The following is a 23737-nucleotide window of genomic DNA, read 5'->3' as shown; positions in this document are numbered from 1 at the left end:
AATGTCAAAGAACAGGGTTACGTTCATAACCTAACGTGTTGTTGTGATGATGTAATCTAAACACATTTCATTAGACACAGACCAGCTCGGACTTTTAATTTAATTGAATTGACGCGAGCCGCCAAGCTAACTGATGTTAGCCGCCGCTAGGCTAACTAAGGTTAGCCGTATGGCTGGGCGATATGGCCTCTAAATGATATCACAATATTTTTTTGGCTATGTTACGATACACGATGTACATCACGATATTTTGTCATTTCCTCTAAAGCCCTTAAAAATGCTTGATTTAACCCTTTGAAGCATACAGTCATGCCAACATGACGATTAAAATAGTCCCTGCAACATGTGTCTGCATTAAACCATGTAGATGCTTTAAAAAATAATTTAATTAAACGTTTCTAAAAGAGTAGTATACTGACATAGTAATACAGAAGAAAATGTATTAACATCTAAGACAATTTATATAAAAACTCTTGGGTGCCTAAGACTTTTGCACAGTACTGTTTTCTATCCACTTTAGCAAAAAATACACACACAACTGGAGAAAATAATAATCATGTAACCGAGGAATGGTCCGCCTATACTTTTAATATATAGTACTATAAAATCACGGGAGACTTGATAGCTTAGAGTTATGATTTTTATTATCAGAAATGTTATAACATCCTACTGGTAAACAAAACACTGTAAAGGTGTGTGTGCATCATCATCATTAGGGATGCCCCGATCACGTTTTTTGCCACCGATACCGATCACCGACAGCGGAGTGACTCCACGACACCAGTTCCATTAGTGAGGAAAGGGGGGGGGGTTATATTGACGAGGCTTGACAGAGGTTCAAAGATAACTTCACATTTATTGGCTATTCGTTTCTTTATATTGCTTCATGGATCGAGCTCCTCCAGCTTCCAAACCTGTGTGTTGATATCCTAGTGTGACATCATCAACTACGGTAACTAGGAAGCTCAAAACTCAAACCTAATTCTGTTCAGTAAGACTTGAAAAGAGATATTATTTTCTATATATTATCTACTGGCCTAGATCTTTATGCAGTTTTATGCATTTTGTTCTATGCAAAGAGAAAATGTTTAAATTGTACAATCTTTCAGCAGTCAGTCTGGAATTAATGTATCCATTCAAAAGTGCTGAATAAATGTTCTATGGACCCATAATAGTGATTATTAATATTATTTAAGTTAAGTTTAGCCATAATCATGTTTTTTGCCATAATCGGGTAGCTGAACAACATTGGTAAAAAATAAATACATTATATATATATAAAAATCATATTCTGCATTTCGCATTCAGTTTTCGGCCAACTGTTTCCTATTTTCGGTATTCGGTTTCGGCCAAGAATTTCCCATGCACCCCCCCCCCCCCCCACACCTACAGAATCAAAACAAGCATGTGGAAAAGACGAGCAAGAGACAAATTGGGAGCAGAGAAACCTTAAACTTTGTTTACAGATTACTGCAAAAGTGATATGACATTACTACATTTCTAGTGTACAATTGCTATTGCTATACCATACAGCCTAACCTAACTGAAATGTTACATCTGCTTTCAATTATGATTTTGTCTGTATGGACTTTACAGAGCTGTGTCCAGTGAAGATGTCCCAGGGAAAGAATGACCTCAGTGACGGCCCCAACAAACATGTCAGAGCTGTTTCACCGGCTGCAGACAAGAAAGATGACCACATAGCCGGTCCTAGCGAACACCATATGCTCTCAGAGGTGGTATTATGCTTCAGTTATTATGCTTAGGGTTGGGCTATATGAACAAAATCTCATATCACCACATCTTTCTTATGTTTGACTAGTGGATGAACAAAATCTCATATCACCAAATCTTTCCTAGGTTTGACTAGTGGATGAACTAAATATATCACCAGATCTTTATTAGGTTTGACTAGTGGATGCAGGACTTCAGGGTTTCTGGAGACACCTACCATTGGAGTCAAGCAGAGTTGACGCATCCACTCCAATGATAGAAGTGAGCACATATTGGCCACTTTGGCTACAGAGCTACATCTGAGTTCACTTGTTTGGTCCACACCAGAGTTCGAATGAGCTTTCACACCACCCAAAACCAACCAGACTATCCGAGGAAAAAACCAGGGTTCGATTAAGGCGGACCAAAGAGCTCAGGTGTGAAAGCGACCTTAGACTGTAGGAGTTCAGGGCCCTCATTCATCAACGTGTTCTACGCACAGATCTGTGCTTACCCTGTGCGTACGATCACTGACTGCGCTCCGCGTAGCTTGATTGATTGATTGATTGATTGAAAAGTTTATTAACAGATTGCAGAATGGGTACAGTACAGTACAGCTCAGTACATACAATTGTTAATTGGGGATGCAGACCAACTTTCGTCTTGTTTACATCAGGGTCCCCCATTTTCAATTCATCATAAATCATAAAGCTCAACTCGTTATTATTTTGCGCACAGACCGCCGAAACACGGGAACGTTTTGATTATATTTAAAAGGCTTTACGTTAAACGAAACAAGTGGATTTTCGAAGCTGTAAGCAGAATAAGTCATATGAATATAGTGTTCTTCCCTCTTTTTACTGTATAAGAAAGAATAGAAAACGCATTGCAATGACACCATGCAGATAGTGGACAGACTATATGATGGGATTCAAGTTCGCGTTTTTGTTGCTCATAGGCATGCTGTCAGAGTATGATATCTTAATCAAACATTCTAGAACATTTGTCGTCACAGATCATGTCCTAATAGAACATAGGCTATGGCATGGATCGTGATATTGTGTGGACTGTTATTATTACTGTACACCGGTACCACCCATTGTGACAACAGCCTTGTGAGTCCCGCACACAAACATGATGGAATTCAAGTTCATGTATTGAAAGGCAGGCTACATCATACATGCAGTGAGATTCATTGTTCTTGTATATGCTCTCGTATTATATTGTTTATATAGGCTACCCAATACTGACATCAAAATAGATTGTAGTATGCCTCTAGAAATCATATGCAGCAGGTAGAAAATTGACGGGAGATCCATCGCGATTTGGAATAGAATTGAGGATAACTTTAATCCCTGGGTATTATTAATCAAACAACACGGGAAAAGGCAGTCATATTCCAGCGCGGTCTTTATTAGCCAACAACAAAATAGATGCCTCTAAAAATCATATAGCCAATCGAACACAACTAATAAAGGCATTCATATTACAGCACGGTTATAATGACACACAACCAACGCCAAACAGTGGTCAACGAACAGTCTTTATTAGTATTTTGAGCTGTCCAGGCAGAATTGCAGCAATGGTCTTAGGGAGCCGTTGATATCTGACATCACCGTTTACAAATCCGCCTTTTATTTATCCCATAATACGCGATAGTGTCTTCTTGGTTTGACAGCAGTGAACAATCTTCGTGGAGTTTCTCAGAGTCCCGCTCGGGTCAGTCCATTATTTCACATCCCATGGGGGGTGTTTCCTCATTTTCATGACCATATATGGATAATCATGCACGAGCATTGACGGTAGAACAAAGTGGTATTCATCAACACGGAGGAACATAGAGCCTGCGTACGCACCGTGTGATGCATCCCGACTTCCCTGTGCGTACACTAGTTCTACATTCCGTGCTTACGTGTGGAAATAGAAATGTTCTACGCACACTATTGATGAATGAGGGCCCAGGAATCTACTCTTTTTGGGTAGACTCTTTGCTAGTTTTGACATTATTATGGTATTGAGTTTTCCAATACCAGTTACAATGTGATATGACATCTATTTGATAAATTATCAAAATAATTTCCAAATGAACTGTTATGAATATCTGGTTGATTTCAAATAAGTGGTTAGCTGGCAAACCAGTTATCTGTGCACACCCCCTCCCCCCTTATTACAATCCAAACAAAGTGTATACTCTTCAATACATTGGTTGAGCTTGAGCATAAGTGAACGATTGTCTAAAACGATTGTCTAAAACAGGGTAACTGGATTGGGGGGAATTTCCCCAATGCTAAAATCTGACACCAAGAGAGCATGTGATTTGATTAAACTCCAAGCAGCATAATACCCTGTTTGGCCCATCTTGCACCCCAGCATGTGGGGAAACTTGGCATGGCCAAACACTTGTATGACTTGTGAGTTAAAGGGATAGTTTGGATTTTTGGACTTTTAAGTGGTATGAAATACTTGCTAGTAGTATAGTTGATGCGATGCCATTAGCTTAACTCACAGAGTACCGTGGTCTGACTTCTGGCCTGGTTCTGAGTGAACCGGCAAGCTTCAGACAGGCAGCAAACGAGGTCATGAGAAGTGTTATTCTACACAATAATAACCGGCAGGCAAAAGTTGTAATCATCCACAGCAGAAAACATTTCCTATGCTTCACAGTGACATGATGTGTTGAACTAGTCTCAGTGTGACGTCACTAAATGCTTCCGAGTGACATGATGTGTTGAACTAGTCTCAGTGTGACGTCACTAAATGCTTCAGAGTGACATGATGTGTTGAACTAGTCTCAGTTTAACATCACTAAATGCTTCAGAGTGACATGATGTGTTGAACTAGTCTCAGTGTGACATCACTAAATGCTTCAGAGTGACATGATGTGTTGAACTAGTCTCAGTGTGATGTCACTAAATGCTTCAGAGTGACATGATGTGTTGAACTAGTCTCAGTGTGACGTCACTAAATGCTTCAGAGTGACATGATGTGTTGAACTAGTCTCAGTGTGACGTAGTCACTAAATGCTGGGTCTTGAAGCAGAGAAAATGAAGCACGCTGTTTTCTGCTGTGGGTGATTAAAACTTCTGCCAGGTCAGAACTCCGACCACGAGACTCTGTGTGTAAACTGAGGGCACTGCATCAACTATACTACTATAGTATTTCATACCACTTGATGTCCAAAACTCTGAACTATCCCTTTAAGGCAGGGTTCGAAATTAACGGGGGCTTGGGGCAAAATGCCCTCAAATGGACCAAATGCCTTCGAAAATCAGTTAAGGGGGGCAAAAAAAGCCCCAGACAGTTTACTAATTATATGCTCTACAGTGCGAGCATTTCACTTGCATTTGCCCCTAAAAATATGTGTATGCGAACCGGAAAAATAATTTACTCGCATAGTGTGCGAGTGAAGATTACAAACTCGGTAGTGCTTTTTTCGCTCCGCTGCTAATCGTTCAAAAACTACAAGTCCCACATTCCACAAGCCGCAGAAACGTTCCAATCACAGTAGAGTTTCCTGTGGTGATGTGGCTGGTTTCATGCGAGAGAAAGGATAGATAACACAGTACGCGCTGGAAAAGAAAGTCACGGCAAGTTATACATTCAGAATCGGACAACACAAAAAATTCAGCCAGCCATGAAGCCCATTCATTTTTATTTTGAGTGAAAGAGAGACGAGGAGAAAGGAATCCGGCGAGGCAGCTAATGTTACTGAGGTGGATAACGTTATATTGACGGCTGATAACGCTAGCGGAGTTAGCACACGCACATACGCACACTGTGGGCCAGCCAGTGACTTTGGTGATGTTGCACAGATGTGTGTCCCATTCCCGTTTGCACACGCACATACACACACGCACATACAGTAGTAAGCCATCACTGGGAACACTCAGAGGAAATGGGGGGCTGAGAATATCTGTGTGTGTGTGTGTCTCGCTCTCTCTCCCTCTCTACATCTCTCTCTCCTGAACCTATTTAATTCAAAAGGAAGATATTGATGGACAGTAGCTATAGTATAAATTATAGCTCAGTTGTAGCTGTAACAGAATAATTGTATTAACTATCATTCAATAGCGTTTCAATTATAATGAATTAAATAATTGTATAAAGGATTTTCGATGTTCTGTCATCTATAATAATATATTCCATTACCTTTCCTATCTGTATCAAAGTCAAAATGTTGGTATCGTGACAACACTACAACATACAAAAGCAGCTTGACAACCGATATCCTTTTCGTCTAGTAGGCATGGGCCAATGTGTGATTTTGTGAAGTATCGACAATGTTTTATAATTTTTATGTTAATTTTCATCATACAAATTCTGTGCCCCGAAATACAAAAAAGCCCAGAAAATCAATTAAGGGGGGCAAAAAAAGCCCTGGGGAAAAAAGTTAATTTCTAACCCTGCTTTAAGGTGACACTCTCATCATCAAGTACCAGTGACAAGACATGTCTAACATAAAAAAAAACACTTAGCCAAACCGAAGGTTATCCTATAACCCTAGTTATATGAGTATTTGTGAGTGCTCCGCTCACTTTTGGAATGTTCCCCTATATCATATATGATTTTGAAAACCATGCACCCACATCCGTCCGGCACGCCCACATCCGCCCACGAATATAAGCGAGGGGAATGGCCACACTCCAGCTCCTTCCCCAGTCTTTCAACGCAAAAAACGGAAGACCAATAGGGGTCCTCAGTGAGTGAAGAGCGGAGCACTCACCAATACTCATATAACTAGGGTTATAGGATGACCTTCGTTATATAGCGCATTGGTTCATGCTCCGCTCACTTTTGGAATAAAAGATGGAGCAGAGCTCTAAGCTCGACAAAGGTCCCCTACAACCATCAGAATACCGGGGAGGGTCCTGGCCCTCCCACCCCCCCCCTAGTGAGGGGTGGGAGGGGGACAGGACACCGACTGTGCGAAGAGGGAACAGCACCCAACAAACGCACAGGGTGAGCAGACCGTGGGACAGAAGGGCCCGCGACTACCCGGTCCCGTGCCACGCACGCTACCAGGGAACGTACGTGAAAAGAAAAAGCCAGCGTCACAGCTCCCACACCTCGTGGGGTTGGTGTCGTTAGACCCGGACGCTACCCGCGAGGTATCCCGAGGGGTCGGGATTTAAAAAAAAAAACAGACCCCGCGGGTGAAACCGTAGCAGCGGGGCGCGGAGGAGGTCCAGCCCCAGGCCACACAAGGCGGACTCACCGCCGAGTCCGGGGGCCAGGACCCCCAGAAAAGGGGCCTGGCGAGGTCAACGAGGCTCCACTACTGGTGACACCTCCCTCCACATCGCCAGCGTATCGGACAGGGCCTACCCCTCACAGGTGAAGGCCCTTCTCCGCCTGGCACGCCGCAAAGACCCCCTGAGGAAGAGGCTCTGAAAAACTCCCAGAGGAGGAGGCTCTGTAAACGCATCCCTCGCGTTCGGGTAGCTCAGACCACTTGGTAGGCGGGAGCCGCCTGCCGAAGCAACGGGTTAAACTGATCCGGTCCGGCGCGACCAGGACGAGTCCCGCGCCCTCATCACGTCGCCGCCCCTCTCCAGAGGAGAGGGTTAGGTACACGTGTCGATCAAAAAACATCACAAGGGGCGCCACCAAGACAGTCAGCACGCAAACGCACAGCTCCCGGTGGCCCACCTAACGGGCGTGAAACCCCCCCCCCCCCCCGCCAATGTTTGATCTACCCCGTCATTTCCCCCTGGAGATGCACGCGAGTCTTCGCGTCTAACCTATAGTGCGCTGCCGCTCGGTAGAGATAAAAACCTCCGTCCCGGCCGACCGCATAAAAAACGCTGTTTTTATGTTGTTGGACAAACCAGTGCGCGCCGGTCCCGAAGGCGGATTCAATAATTGAAAAACACGCTCTGGCCAGCGCTGATACCGGCATCGTAAGACCAAACGCTGATTTATGAACAGCGTGTATGCTCGTGAAAAACCCGAGAACGGTGACGGCGGGTTTCTAACAAGAAAAAGCCCCACAACGTCTCTCCCCGCTGTCTGGGACGACCAGCAGGGAGCTGGTCCCGAAAGGCACAGACATGGGTTTCTACATAACGAGCCTGGGAATAAACCGCGTCAATTCCGCTCTTTATGTGAGAGGGGAAGACGTCGGCCTTACCCCAGAGAGACCTCAACGTGAGTGACACAATCGAAAAAGGGTTATTTAACAGAGTGGAAAATGGGCATAACAGCCCAACATACACAACCGTTAAAAGAAAGCAGAGCAGAAGGATCACAGCCTCGACTGCATTGCGCTACCTCTCATTTACAATGTCAGTGGCTTGTAGTGCAGGTCCTATAACTCACGGATACATCTCACTGCCAATAAGAAAACACAAAGCCTGTGACGTCTTCAATGGCCAGGGATCCCCCAGTCCCACCCACCAATTCGGTGTGGGCTAAACGGGGAATCCCCCCCCCCCCCCCCCCCCCCTTCGACGAGCGAGGAGACTGACAGGACGAGCCCTGCTTCCAGCAAGAGAGAGGGGCGGTCGATTTTCGAACCACAACCTCCCGGTCAAGTCAGTTTTGTAAAGGATAATCATACCCATGGGGGGATTATTCTCCACCCCTCATTAACTACCCCACATTTGATACAAAACAGCAAGCAAATGCAGACAGAGATGCGGCCCAGCCGTGTCATAAATGAAAAGCACATACAAGCGTATCTGCTTCAAATTTGCACGCCAAGTACAGCCGTTAACCCAGTCTGTGTAAGAGACGGTTCTACCCACGGCTCTGGATCGACCACGTAAAGTGAAAACACAGGTGGAATAAAGAGAGGGATCTACATGCCACATGTACAAGCTCTGCAAGCCAACAAATAGCAACACCAGTCGTGGATTTCAGAAATAACAGTGTTAATATACAGCCGGAGCCTCGTGTAAAAAACAAATGTATGAGGCCTCTTTTTTGGAAGCACGAAGCGGCACTTAATAGCCGCAAGTTGCGTTTTACAATGAAAAGACATCATGAACGAACATAGCAGCCAGCAACCGTGAGCACAGAAAATTGCACCTGTTCAAATGGTGCGTTTCCCGAAGCCCCACGTTCTCCGTGTCACCAGCGAAAGACTTGTCAAGTCATGCCTTTTCACATTAACACGTGAAAAAAAAATACACAGACTGAATGAAAAAGAGAGGGGCAATGCAAGCTAACATAAATAGCAATGTCAATTGCGAATTCAGAGTCCACGCCTGTTTTAAAAGACGTGTTCTCAATGAATCCCAAACTTTCTCACACACAAGAGAATGCCACCCGTCAATTTGAGCTGTTATCAACAGAAAAAACAACGGGCCCTCATTACTCATTTCATACGAGAGCAACTTCAAAATACAGTGAATAAACACACGCACGTTAAAAACTCGTCACTCCTTTAGAGGGACCTTTCTCCTAAAGAGAGAGAGAGAGAGAGAGAGAGAGATGCAAGAACCTGCTGCTGCAGTGACAGTACCAGGACAGTGAACCTGAACGCGGCCCAGTTCGACTACTGAGTGCCGTGTGACGTTTCACCAGTCTACCATCACAAACTCTGAAGAAAAGTCCAGCAGCGTCTCTCCCCATGATTACACCCGCGTCCACTTCATGCAACATCTGTGATGTGCTGGTAAGAGATGCAGGGCCTCAGCATTTCCTGCAGAGACCGCGGGACCTGAACCCCGTGGTTCGCGCGTAACCTTCCTCCGACTGCCGACCACCTCACTCGTCGGGGGTCCGTTTGATGTTGACGCCAGAACGACAGCTTCTGAGCAGTACCACACTCATAGCGAACAGCGGAGGCTGGGAGAAGGAAATGCTGGTGAAAACCACCCGACCACCAGTCACAGCTGCTCACCGAATGACGGGAGCAAGCAACGACGGGGGGCTTGCGCCATAAGTCAACCCCGGAGGGACACCGGAGTCGGAGAACCTCTCACTGAAGAGGGGCGCTCAACGGCCTCTGGCGCTCACCCAGCTCTGAGCGCCGCCGAAGCCTACCCTCTTACCACAAAGTGAAGTCAGGGAACCTCTGCGGCCCACAGAGGACGTCGGTGGTGATGTTGTCCTAACTTTTTCTTTAAAGGCAAAAAGAAAAACAGCAACATAAATGACTAACTAATTTCAACAGCTGAAGGTGCACGTCACAGACTTCCGCGTGTTGAAAGAAGGGAAGGAGCTGGAGTGCAGCCATGCCCCTCGCTTATATTCGTGGGCGGATGTGGGCATGGCCGGACGGATGTGGGTGCATGGTTGCTGAAAGTTTTCAAAATCATATATGATATAGGGCAGCGGTTCCCAAACTGTGGTGCGCGCACCCAGGGCCGCCTGGGAGAAATGCGAGGCCCTGTGCGAGATTTAAACGCGAGGCCCCCCCCCCCCCCCCCCCCCCCAAAAGGTAATTTTTATTTTTTTTTTTTCTTTTCATACAGTCAACATATTCTTAAATAATAGCGCTGCCCGAGGCGGGGCATGATACAGTCAACATATAGCAAGAGAGAGAGCGAGAGAGAGCTCCCGTTCTACAGTCAATATACAGTGTACAGAGAGAGAGAGAGAGAGAGACATTGGAAAGAAATTGAAATGCTATTTGGCCCTAAACAGAGAGTACACAGTGGCAGAATACCTGAGCACTGTGACTGAAGATCCTTGACTAGGTACAGACTCAGCGAGCACAGCCTAGCCATCGAGAAAGGCCGCCATAGGCAGACTGTGTGTGTTAGAAAGAGAGAGAGAGAGAGCATGTGTGTTTGTCATGTGTGTGTGTGTTAGAGAGAGAGCATGTATGAGAGATCCAAAAGGACAAAGATCAACACTTAAATCCAAAGAGAGAGAGAGAGAGAGAGAGAGAGAGAGAGAGAGAGAGACACACATTGGAAATAAATTGAAATGCTATTTGGCCCTAAACAGAGAGTACACAGTGGCAGAATACCTGAGCACTGTGACTGAAGATCCTTGACTAGGTACAGACTCAGCGAGCACAGCCTAGCCATCGAGAAAGGCCGCCATAGGCAGACTGTGTGTGTTAGAAAGAGAGAGAGAGAGAGAGAGCATGTGTGTTTGTCATGTGTGTGTGTGTTAGAGAGATACCATGTATGAGAGATCCAAAAGGACAAAGATCAACACTTAAATCCAAAGAGAAGAGGGTCTATACCAGAGAAACCAAAGCAGCAAGGAGCCAATGGCCGACATCAGCTAAATAGGCTAGCCAGGTACTGTGACACCAGGCCACACACAGCTTTGGCCAACGGCCCAACGCTAGCCAAGCTACACAAACGACCAAGACATTCACACACAGCACATGTCGTATCTCCAAATGTTGTGAAGTAGCATATGTTTTGCCTGGAAAAAAACATCGTTATTAACAAAACATTCGGGAGGGGAAGGAAGGAAGAGTGGGGTAATGTCATGACATTTTCATTAATCTTACCTGCACCAAGGAATGCAGGGCGAAAGGCCGCAACACAGGTCTCCACGTTGACGAAAGGCCTCTCGCTGGCGGGACAAAAATAAGCCAGAACCCCCTGCTATTCTCACGGCTAATGTCAATGGTCGTAGCACAAGCTAACAGCTAACTCTAGCCTAGGCTAACTGATAGCATCAAACTAACGTTACGTGCGCAGCCGGCAGCTAACGTCGTAGCTAAACAGCTAACTGGCTAACACGGCTATCGCTAACCATTAGCTAACGCAGAAGCAAGCTATGCTGTTACCACTGAAACTACAACATGAGAAAAGCAATACAGGCGCTGACACCAGGCCACACACCGTTAGCTACTAACTCCATACTACAACAGCTAGTCGACCAGTTTGGCTCCAGAGAGAGAGAGAGAGAGATCCACGGCGGGAATATAATAGGTTGCATGAACTCACCATAACGCAGTATCAATGGTAAAGTTGGAAGGAGACTTTCTTGGCCCACGGTGTAATTTCTTCTGATCCATGCTGCTTTTGAAAAGACATCCACTCGCTCCTCTGAATAGCGCTGAATTAGATCCCTGTACCTCGTGTGTCCGAGAAGAGCCCGGAAACACTATCCTAAAATCTGTAGAGCAGCAAAGCCGCAGAAACCGGAACACTGCAGTCTGCAGAGCCGCAGAGGCAGGAACAAGTCAGACACATTCTACAAACGTGTCTAATGTGAAATATATAAGCATATAAGCAAAACTAGATTTTAGGTATGTGATGAAAAAGGGCCTCGCGGGAAGGGGGGCCTCGCAAAAAAAAAAAAAAAAAACCATTATTTTTTATTTTGCGAGGCCCCCATTCCCGCGAGGCCCTGTGCGACCGCACTGCTCGCACACCCCCTGAGGCGGCCCTGCGCGCACCCCTCGTGGTGCGCGAGAGCCCTCTTGGGGGTGCGTGGCATGAAAAGGCTAATGGCGGTGCTATGGTGTTATTTTACTAATAAATATAACTAAGATACATTATTTCAAATGGGGATTTTCACTGTGTAAATCATGAAATGTACGAAACATTTCAGTAAAAAACGTTTTAATAATAATAATGAAAAAATATGTATCCAAAATGCACTTTACTTCCTGCCAAAAGGCCATAGGCGCGCGACCGTGACCGGTGCGCTGTTATTGTGGCAGCGTATATTAAGCGTTTCCACACTTCATGCGTTCTTGGAGATGAAACGAAGTTGTCATGGGTAAACCTGTAAACAGCCTAATAACAGAACACCTCAACCAACTCACTGAGCAGCTACGGACATATTTCCCACCTATGGATGCATCTCAGACGTGGATTCAACCAAGTTTCCCCTCCTGTCCCACAACTGTCACAACAACCGCAGCAACAGCTGATCGACCATCTCTGATGGAGCTGCTGCTGCTGCTGTAGTTCAAACGAAAGCCACTTGTGGATTTTTGGACCGAGGCAATGACAGCATACCCATACCTGGCAAAGCAAGCCGTGAGGATTGTAATGCCCTTCGCCAAAACCTCTGTTGTGAAGGATCAGATTAAACCGAATATATATATTTATTTATGGATATGTATTTAATAGTATTTGTATATCGTTTGATATCCCTTGTATATTCCTTGTACATATACACTGAATATCCCTTTATTCTACTACAGCCCATAATAGTTCATTCTCTTATTGGACAAAAGGACCAGGCGCCAGGGACAAGCCCCTGGCGTTCAAGTTCAAAGGTACCGACGAGACATGCCCTTACTAGCCTCAGCTCCACGCAGGAATACGGCTACCGAAAGCAGAGCGGCACTACTTGTCCACGGTGCATATAAATATGGCGCAAGAAATGTAGACGTCCTCTTATCTCTTAGTCCTTTACCCTTCTACCCAACTAAGTAACAAGACGTGAAGCCTCACCCCACGATACCGCGTGCGGTGTAGTACGGCCTGTTTGGCCTTAGAATAGCAGTGAGACCTCGTGCGAATTAATAGCTGAATTCCCAGAGTTTGGCACCGTATTTCTATTAAGTAATAATAGTCTATTATGTATGGTGCATCGTTCGGTTAGAGTTCTAAAGTGAGCAGCACCCCCATCGTTTCCTCGCGTTATCTAGAGTCTTAACCAGGTTGGGCAGACCACACGTGGTGCTTTCATCCGAGGAGTTCTGGGCGAGGACGAGTGGACCTGCACATTGGATTACCTACCCCGACGACTGCTGAGCCCTATACGGCATGGAATATCTATTTGCTTTGGTGCTTTGATTTGTGGAGCGGATAATCGCCAACACCGGTGAGTGTTGGATTTACCCCGAGAGGAGCCAAGGTGAGACGGCGCTCAGACCAGACTGAGGTCGCCTCGCTTCTCCTTCGTTGTGGACCGACAGCTACAGCTACAGCTATCGTCTACAAGAGAGCCCAAGTGTATTCATCTGTGGATCAAGGTTCTACGGGCACTGTGTTCTGTACCTGAACTCTCCCTGGAAATCGTTGACCAGACGGGATACAGCCGACGGCTCTCCTACCCCCCCTACTGGCTTACAACCGGCGGGACCCCTGCAGTATATTATCCAGCTATAATCATTAAGTGACCATAGATATAATCCCCTAAGAGCCAGGTTGTATACTTGCTTCCTGTGTAACCAGAGATTGGACATTCAGTGTTGATTTGCCTACGAGTACTCATTTGCCTTACAAGAGCATTCAATTCAAATCATAAATGTAATAAGTAATTATTATATGTACCTTTTGCTATATATTAAATATTTGACTTATACCTTTGTGTGGACCTGATTTCATATGTGGGAAAGTGTTCATCATACTTAGATATCGTGTACTGTATGGCCAGTAATTAAAGTACATAAAGCGGTAGTGGTTTAATGATACCATACTTATCAATACAGTCAGGGAATTGTACCCCTCAGTTACAATTGGTCCTTCGAGCCGGATGGTAATCAGTGTAATATTAATATAGTGGTATTAATATTGAAATGGCCTATGATGAACACTCCACGAAACGGTCCTCCTAAAGTAGAACGCCCGCAACGTAGACGACAGCCACCTCAGTACTTAGAGGATTACGCTGTCAGTAAACTACCTAGCCTTCTACAAACAGTAAACGCGGTAAAAGTAGAAAGTAAAATTATGTCCGACCCTATCAACCAGGATACCCCGACCACAGAGGCCCTAGTGGGTTCTAATGTAACTGACCAAGCTCACGGTGGGGACCAGGAGGGAACTGACACGACTTTACCCCCCGCCAAGACCGAAGAAGTAGTCCCCCCAGAGCTCCGGGAGGAAGACAACCCTCCAGAGGTGGAACTCTGCACGGAACAAGATGAGGAGAGCGCCGAGGAGATAGAGCTCCAGGACTCCCCGCAGGGGAACGCATCCCGACCGGTACTGCCAGGAGCGGATCACCTCAACCAACGTCTTCCCCCAGCGAGGTAGAGAGGATGCTGGCACAGGCGTTCCTCGCTACCCTGACAGCCTCTACCGAACGCGATCGACTTCAGGGTGAACGCGATCGACTCCAAGCACAGACGCTTAGCGAGCGCGAACATTCTACCATTGAAAGAGAACGCCTCCAAGCGCAGCAACGGAGCGAAGAAGAGCGTGTACGTCTGGAGCTGAGACGCCTCCAGACAGAAGAGAACATTGAGAGAAGCCGCACCGATGCACAGCACGCCGCCGCCAATGCACAGCGCGACGTCGCAAATGCACAGCTCCACGCCGCCCATGCCAGCGCCAATGCCCAGCGCGACGCCGCCAACGCACAGCGCGACGCCGCCCAGGCCAGCGCCAATGCGCAGCGCGACGCCGCCAATGCCCAGCGCGAAGCAGCGCGCAACGCAGCCCATGCCCAGCGCGAGGCAGAGCGCGACCGGCTGCAGGCGGAGCTGATGGACAAACTGGTTGCCATGGCGACACCCCCTCACTCCGCACGGAGCTCTCAGAGATCGTCAAGATATGGGTCTAGGACACATTCCCCTACCCGACGAAGCGACCCGGGACTCCGCCAACAGGAGGATCCTGTCCACGTCTCCGAACCCCCTTCTCGGCCGGTCCATACGAGACCCAGCAACCGGGAAGAACCGGACCACGCCGAGAGACTGAACAGAAGACTCCAGGTCCTAGCAGAGGGAGAGGAGGAGGAAGAGGAGGAATGTCAAGCCGACCAGCAGCAACGTACTCTGGCCCAGGAGGCCCAGTACAGCCCCGACCAGCAGCAACGTACTCTGGACCAGGAGGTCCAGTACAGCCCAGAAGTCAGCCCAGAGGCCCTGCGCTACAAACCCCCGACTCCACTCACGGGTGAGTTTGACGCACCGTCAGCCCCGAGGAACAGCACCTGGGTACCCGACCTTCGGTACCCACCAAGTACCAGCCCAAGACGACACGCACGGGGAGACTCGCCTAGGAGGCCTCTTCCCCAACGCTCACCGATGTGCCAGTCATCCATGGCATCGTACCTTGGCACACCGACGTTTCCAGACTTCACCCATGAGAACTGAGCACAGTACACGGAGCTACGGATGTGCTTAGAGACAATGATGGTTGATGTAGCTGATGAACGCCACAAGTATGCTACCCTACTGAAGCACCTCAAGGTGCCCCGAGCGCACAATATAGCGCTGGCCTATGCCAACTCTACTACCCCATACACAGCGGCTCTAGCAGCACTAGACCAACGTTATGGACGCGTATGGGACTATGTGATACAGGAGATAAGAGACATTGACCGTCTCCCCCCAGCCAGAGACAACAGAGCATTAGATGACCTGTCTATCAAAGTACAGTCCCTGGTAGGGATGCTGGGGTCCCAAAAGGAAAAGGGTATCTACGAACTGTACGCTAACTCTAGCGTAGAGAGGATATTAGAGAAGCTCCCTCCCGCCCGACAAGAGCGCTTCAGGCGGCAGAGAGACTACCGCGACCCCAACGGTCCAGAGGCATCCCTCCTAGACCTATCTGAGTTCCTCGCCAGGGAGGTCAGTAGCCTACGACTCGACACGTTCGTATGGAGTGGACCAAGCCCAAGACTCGGACCTCGGGGACAAACAGATAACCGCCGGTTGGTGACCGTTATGCACCAAGCCGAATCAGTACCACACAAGAACCACAACACCCCCTCGACGAAAGAGGACCAGTGGAAGATTGAGTGCCAATACTGTGAGGGAGAACATCGGCTGTATCAGTGCGAAGATTTCAAGAAGCTGACCACGGATGATGTGAGTCAGTGGGTCAAGGACCACCGCTGCTGCTTCCGCTGCGCGCGCAGCCACCTAGCAGCTGAGTGCCGCTTGAAAAAGAAGTGCAGCAGGTGCGGTGGCACCCACTTGGAGGTCCTGCATGACATCAACAGGCGTCAGCCAGGACAACCGAGTGGGCCCGTCGCGGTAATGTACCATGCCGAGGCGGTGGCACCAGCACCAAAGTTCCACCAGACCGCTCCCTGGTGTCCCGACTGCTACGGCAGACACTGGGAGCCACGGTGCGACTCGCACCATATAGATTCTACGTCACCACACACAGGAGTACTCCACATTGACCAGCATAGCGGGACCCCCCGAGGGCTCCTCAAAGTGGTCAGAGTGCTCCTGAGCTACGAGGACAAGGTCCTGGACACTTACGCCGTCCTGGACGATGGGTCTGAAAAGACTCCTCCTCGCTTCCGCCGCAGCCCAGTTGGGCCTGCGAGGTGTCAAAGATACAATGACCATACGCACCATCAGAAGGGACCAGAAGACCATAAAGGGTGAAAAGGTCTCCTTCAAGATAGCAGCGGTGGACCAGCCCGAGAAGCAGTATAGTATAACTAACGTCTTCACCAGCCACGACATAGGCCTGTCTCAGTACACCTACCCCATCCCAAGTATGGCTAAGTATGTGCACCTACGTCAACTACCTATACCGCTTATCGACGGCGCCACACCGACCCTGCTCATCGGCTCCGACCACGCGGACCTCATTCTCCCAATTGAGGCAGCCCACGTCGGACCCAAAGGATGCCCAGTCGCGGTTCAGACCCGACTGGGATGGACGCTCCAGGGCCCCCTCTACGGACTTGACAGTCAACCCACGTCTACACGCTGCCTACACACAGAGGCGAGCGACACCGGCCTCTCCCCCGTACAGCAGAGGCTATTGACATTAAGCGAGAGGCCCGTGGGAGAACCGTGGGTACCAGAGGGAGTTCGGAATTCCACCCCCCTCAGCTGCGCTCCAGACGTAGCTGACCTCGAACCCAGCACCCCAAGCGACTCCTTGACGGGGCGGCCGGGACCGGCCCCTCCTCAGATGGGGTACAGAGCAAACAAGAGAAACAGACGGCGGAGGAGAAAGCACAGCCAAGCACAGATCAAAGCAGTCTCAAGCCCGCTTCCTCCTAAGCCCCCCTTCATCCTGTCCAGTCGTCATGACCATAGACCAGTCACTACCCCGAGCTGCGTGGCCGGCCGGCCGCGTAAGCAAAGTGACCACTGGTGCCGACGGAAAGGTCAGAGTGGCAGAAGTGCTCGGCCAAGGGCGGACCTACAACCGACCCGTGGCGAGGCTGATAGAGTCGCCAAGGCTCCCCGACTCGCTTAATGACGACCATGACCCATGACTTTGTGAACTGACCGACCCCTTACAGCGGACATTGAGTAGTGGACAGTGCGGTTAATCTGTCTCTGCTTAGCTAATTAGGTGGGACTAATTAGGGGGCGGCTGTTGTGAAGGATCAGATTAAACCGAATATATATATTTATTTATGGATATGTATTTAATAGTATTTGTATATCGTTTGTATCCCTTGTATATTCCTTGTACATATACACTGAATATCCCTTTATTCTACTACAGCCCATAATAGTTCATTCTCTTATTGGACAAAAGGACCAGGCGCCAGGGACAAGCCCCTGGCGTTCAAGTTCAAAGGTACCGACGAGACATGCCCTTACTAGCCTCAGCTCCGCGCAGGAATACGGCTACCGAAAGCAGAGCGGCACTACTTGTCCATGGTGCATATAAATATGGCGCAAGAAATGTAGATGTCCTCTTATCTCTTAGTCCTTTACCCTTCTACCCAACTAAGTAACAAGACGTGAAGCCTCACCCCACGATACCGCGTGCGGTGTAGTACGGCCTGTTTGGCCTTAGAATAGCAGTGAGACCTCGTTCGAATTAATAGCTGAATTGCCAGAGTTTGGCACCGTATTTCTATTAAGTAATAATAGTCTATTATGTATGGTGCATCGTTCGGTTAGAGTTCTAAAGTGAGCAGCACCCCCATCGTTTCCTCGCGTTATCTAGAGTCTTAACCAGGTTGGGCAGACCACACGTGGTGCTTTCATCCGAGGAGTTCTGGGCGAGGACGAGTGGACCTGCACATTGGATTACCTACCCCGACGACTGCTGAGCCCTATACGGCATGGAATATCTATTTGCTTTGGTGCTTTGATTTGTGGAGCGGATAATCGCCAACACCGGTGAGTGTTGGATTTACCCCGAGAGGAGCCAAGGTGAGACGGCGCTCAGACCAGACTGAGGTCGCCTCGCTTCTCCTTCGTTGTGGACCGACAGCTACAGCTACAGCTATCGTCTACAAGAGAGCCCAAGTGTATTCATCTGTGGATCAAGGTTCTACGGGCACTGTGTTCTGTACCTGAACTCTCCCTGGAAATCGTTGACCAGACGGGATACAGCCGACGGCTCTCCTACCCCCCCTACTGGCTTACAACCGGCGGGACCCCTGCAGTATATTATCCAGCTATAATCATTAAGTGACCATAGATATAATCCCCTAAGAGCCAGGTTGTATACTTGCTTCCTGTGTAACCAGAGATTGGACATTCAGTGTTGATTTGCCTAAGAGTACTCATTTGCCTTACAAGAGCATTCAATTCAAATCATAAATGTAATAAGTAATTATTATATGTACCTTTTGCTATATATTAAATATTTGACTTATACCTTTGTGTGGACCTGATTTCATATGTGGGAAAGTGTTCATCATACTTAGATATCGTGTACTGTATGGCCAGTAATTAAAGTACATAAAGCGGTAGTGGTTTAATGATACCATACTTATCAATACAGTCAGGGAATTGTACCCCTCAGTTACACTATCTATTGCGAGGCTGGATTCTCTGCTCACAGCAGTGAAGACAAAATATCGCCAGACTGCATGATGTTGAGAAGGACTTGCGCATTCAACTGTCTTCAATTGCCAAATCACCAAACTTCGCAGAACTTTGTGCACAGATGCAGGCCCACCCATCGCATTACATTTACATTTACATTTAGTCATTTAGCTGACGCTTTTATCCAAAGCGACTTACAAGTTCTGTACGACAAGACAGCAAGAAGGGTACAACTCTATCAGCTGAGTAACAATGTTCATCAAGTGTTGCGTGTTACAGTGTAGGTTAGTTTATTAGGACAAGTGCATGACAGTAAGGTTAGTCAGGGTTAGATTTAAAAAAAATTTAATTTTTTTATTAATCATTTCAGATAGTGGTTGAAGAAGTGAGTCTTTAGTCGACCGCGAAAGATTGGACGGGATTCGGCTGTCCTAACTGGGATGGGTAGTTCATTCCACCATTGTGGGCCAAGGACTGAGAATAGGCGGCTTCTCTTTGATGACCCTCCGGGAGCTTGGATAGGAGTAGGTCTGAGGTGGCCAGAAGATGCAGAGCGTAGGGGTCTTGAGGGTGTGTAGTTAGAGACCATTGACCGGAGGTAGGCGGGAGCGGTTCCCTTTGCTGCACAGTATGCTAGGTCGAGGGCCTTGAAGCGGATACGTGCAGCAATGGGGAGCCAGTGCAGGTCCCTAAGAAGTGGGGTGACATGGGCCGACTTCGGTAGGTTTGATATCAGGCGGGCCGCTGCGTTTTAAATGAGTTGAAGAGGCTTGGTGGCAGTGGCCGGGAGGCCAGCTAGCAGTGCGTTGCAGTAGTCGAGGCGGGAGATGACTGTTGATTGGACGAGGAGTTGGGTGGCTTCTTTTGTCAGGAAGGGGCGTATCCTTCTGACGTTGCTCAGGAGGAATCTGCAGGTTCTGGTTGTCGCGATGTGAGCAGAGAAGTTCAACTGGTCGTCGAGGACAACACCAAGGTTCTTGGCTGTCGGGGACGCGGTCACAGCTGCATTCTCGACTGTGATGGAGAGGTCGGTCAGGGGGGAGGATTTGGCCGGCAGGTGGAGCAATTCTGTTTTGCTTAGGTTCAGTTTGAGGTGGTTGGTCGTCATCCAGGCGGAGATGTCGGACAGACAGGCCGAGATCCGCTCAGAGACGTGGATATCTGAGGGAGGGAAGGAGAGGAAGAGTTGAGTATCATCGGCATAACAATGATATGAGAAGCCATGAGACGTGATAATGTTACCCAGTGATTTAGTGTAGAGGGAGAAGAGAAGGGGTCCTAGGACCGAGCCCTGGGGGACACCCGTCCGGAGGGGGCGGGTGGCCGACAGAGTCCCTCTCCATGACACTTGGTAGGAGCGGTCGTTGAGGTATGATGTCAGCCATGTCAGCGCAGAGGGCCGCGAGGAGGATCTGATGGTTGACTGTGTCGAAGGCTGCAGATAGATCTAGGAGAATCAGGACAGAGGAGAGGCCTTTCGCTTTTGCTAAGTGAAGTGCCTCTGTGACCGCAATGAGGGCCGTTTCTGTGGAGTGGCCAGTCCGGAAGCCAGACTGATTGGGGTCTAGGAGGTCATTCTGTAAGAGATAAGCAGTAAGTTGGTTGGATACAGCACGTTCAAGTGTTTTAGAAAGAAAGGAGAGAAGAGAGACAGGACGATAGTTGGCTATGACGGTGGGGTTCAGGGTTGGTTTTTTTATGAGGGGCGTGACTCTGGCTTGTTTTAGGGAGGTGGGGACCACCCCCGAGTTGAGTGAGGAGTTGATGGTTGCAGTTAGGAATGGGAGGATGTCCGGTGCTATGGTCTGGAGGAGTGGGGATGGTAGCTGGTCCAGCTGGCATGTAGTCGGACGGTTCGACGTTACCAGTGTCAGGGTTTCGGCTTCTGTAATGGGTGAGAAAGATGACAGAGTGAAGGATGAGGTTCTCGATTCAGCGTTTGGAATGGGTGGGGGTTGGGAGAAGGAGCTGCGGATGTTCTCCACTTTTTCCTCGAAGATCGCAAAGTTTTCGGCAGAAAAAGATGAGGGAGGAGGGGGTGGGGGGGGGGGAGTGAGGAGGGAGGACATGGTAGCATGCAGTTTGCATTAGGCCGATAGACGAGGGCAAAGTGCCGCGAAGTGTGCTCGAGTGCGTGACGGCCCGCCCGTTTAACGAGAGTAAGTAATTAACCATCAATATTATTATTGCTACCAGGTTCGTGCTGGTTTTAATATATTAATTTAAAATGAAACGCAGGTAGAACATGACTCCACATAACAGATCCACATAACAGAGAAAACAACATAAACTCAAGCAAAACCAATCGCAATGATTAATCTCAGGCATACTGGGAATAATCCTGTCTTTCTCACTCTCTCCCTCCCTCCCTTCCACTCCCTCTCTCTGCCCCCCTCGCTCTCTTTCTGCAGGCTACTGCACTTGAAAATCCATGAAAATGCATTTTGTTTTCGTTTTTTGGCCAATCTGTTTCTGAGCCAGTAATTCTCATTTTGTTCTTTCGTGTGGTGAAGTATTTTATTTGTTGCAATTTGAGTAAAATGACTGGTGTTACCTACATTTCCGTTAATAACTGCTGCTTATTGATATAGCTGGTTAATTCTTGTGCGAGGATACTGTTTAATTGGTAACATATTATTATTCTCCCAATTTTTGTGAACGTGAGAGCTCATAGGCCTACTGCACTTTGGTATGTGTTCTTATTGGATTAAACCTGATGCCTTTAGTGTGCCTATGAATAGACTGTGTTGTATTTTTTATGTTGGGCATTGGGGGTGCGTCAGCTAGGTCGGGAGGTGACAGGGGGTGCATGGCCAAAAAAGTTTGGGAACCGCTGATATAGGGGAACATTCCAAAAGTGAGCGGAGCATGAACCAATACGCTATAACTGTCAATCTATAATTACTCTATTATTATTATTATTATGGGGAGAGTGAACGTTGTACTTTGCAAGACTCTTATTGTTACTATTTTTATCTGGTATTTTTAGGCCACAGCCCCACTGATATCCAGTACATTGGAGGAGATGGCGTCTTGCAGTCACCTCTCTCTGTTGGGACAAAAGGAACTATCTGTCTACTTGGTGGACTGCATTAAAACACCAGGACTTAAAGGAACTGTGAATGAAGGAGGAGGTAAGGCTCTAAAGCAGGGGTGGACAATTATTTTTCCCATGGGGCCAAATGAGCAACTGAAAATATTTTGGAGGGCCGGGCCAATATTCCGAACTCAATTATGCATAATATATTTTATTTCTATATAAAAAGCAGTAAATGGCATTGTTTTGACCGCTGGTAAGAGTGTATGTTATTATTTGGCAATTAAAAGGCGAGGTTAGCTTTCAAAAATGTAATTTATTCAAATAGAATTTCCAAAATGATAAATAATAATAATGATAAACAAAATGTGAAACATTTAACTAATTTTCAGTCACATTAATAACAAAGGGCATTTTGAGTTTCATATACTATTGAAACAAGGATTTTCTTAGATTTCTAAAGACATCACATCATCTTTGTAGTTAAAATAAACATGTCACTGAACTGTGTAACTGTGTAAAGAAAAGTGTCCCAGTTTTGTAGCCTTTTTGACTTTACATTTAATGTTTTCAGAACTGTGCAAAAAAAGATCATGTGTCCCATTTCACTTGTTATATTTCCACATTTTAGTGTTCTTCAGTTCTTTTTTTTTACTGTGCAGAAAAAAAGAAAACGTCAAGTGTCCCATTTCACTTGTTATATTCCCACATTTTAGTGTTCTTCAGTTCTTTTTTTTCATTCAGTGTGAGAAATCCAGTCTCTTTTGAGCTTTAACAAGTCCATCAAAGTCAGGTTGAATGTCTGAGGTGGAGATGCGAAGCACAGCTGACATGTTCATCAGTGAGAGAGGATCTGTACCTGGATTTGGTAAACGTCATGACTGAGAATGTCTGTTCACATATGTAGGTGGATCCAAAGAGAACCAACATCTTCTGAGCATGTCTCCCCATGTTTGGAAAGTTCTCCTCCTTGAGAGCAGAGTAGAACTCTAGCAGTGATGCTGACTTAAAGTGCTCTTTCAGTAGTGAATCAGACTACAGGTCAATGAGTTCAAGCTGAACATCAGTGGGTGCACTATCAACACTGCAGGTAAAGGGAGAGGAAACCAGCTGCATTTCATCCTCAACCTTTTTAAAATCTTGAAAACGCCTTGAAAATTCATCATGCAGTTCTCCTCTCCTAACATGGATGAGTATCTGTGCCGGTGATCATCTGATGGATTGACTTCTTTCAGGGTTTTCATGTGTTCGAGATTGTTGCTGCCTAGTTGCCTTGAAATTAATTGCAACTTTGTCATGAAGGCTTTCACATGGCTATGCATTTCATGAGCAAAAATGACCTTGCCCTGCAGCTGTGTGCTCAGTAGGGATGGGTAGCGTTCACATTTGAGCCGATACGGTACCGGTACCTGTGAATCGATACCGGTACCCAATGGTACCTTTTTTCTGTACTTTAG

The 23737-nt window shown here is 47.3% G+C and overlaps 1 long non-coding RNA gene across 1 annotated transcript in view; it reads left to right on the top strand.

Moving 5' to 3' along the window:
• The window catches only part of LOC311230035, a 33229-nt gene extending 10872 nt beyond the window's left edge, over nt 1-22357 (top strand). Inside the window, exons 2-3 of the long non-coding RNA XR_014619771.1 lie at nt 1597-1736; nt 22233-22357. This is a non-coding gene — a long non-coding RNA (uncharacterized lncRNA). The remainder of the gene's footprint in view (nt 1-1596; nt 1737-22232) is intronic.
• The last annotated feature ends 1380 nt before the right edge of the window (nt 22358-23737 follow it).

This window comes from Notolepis coatsorum (assembly GCF_963971535.1).
Source record: "Notolepis coatsorum genome assembly, chromosome: 6".
Lineage (NCBI taxonomy): Eukaryota > Metazoa > Chordata > Actinopteri > Aulopiformes > Paralepididae > Notolepis > Notolepis coatsorum.
This window is presented reverse-complemented; position numbering and strand designations above follow the sequence as displayed.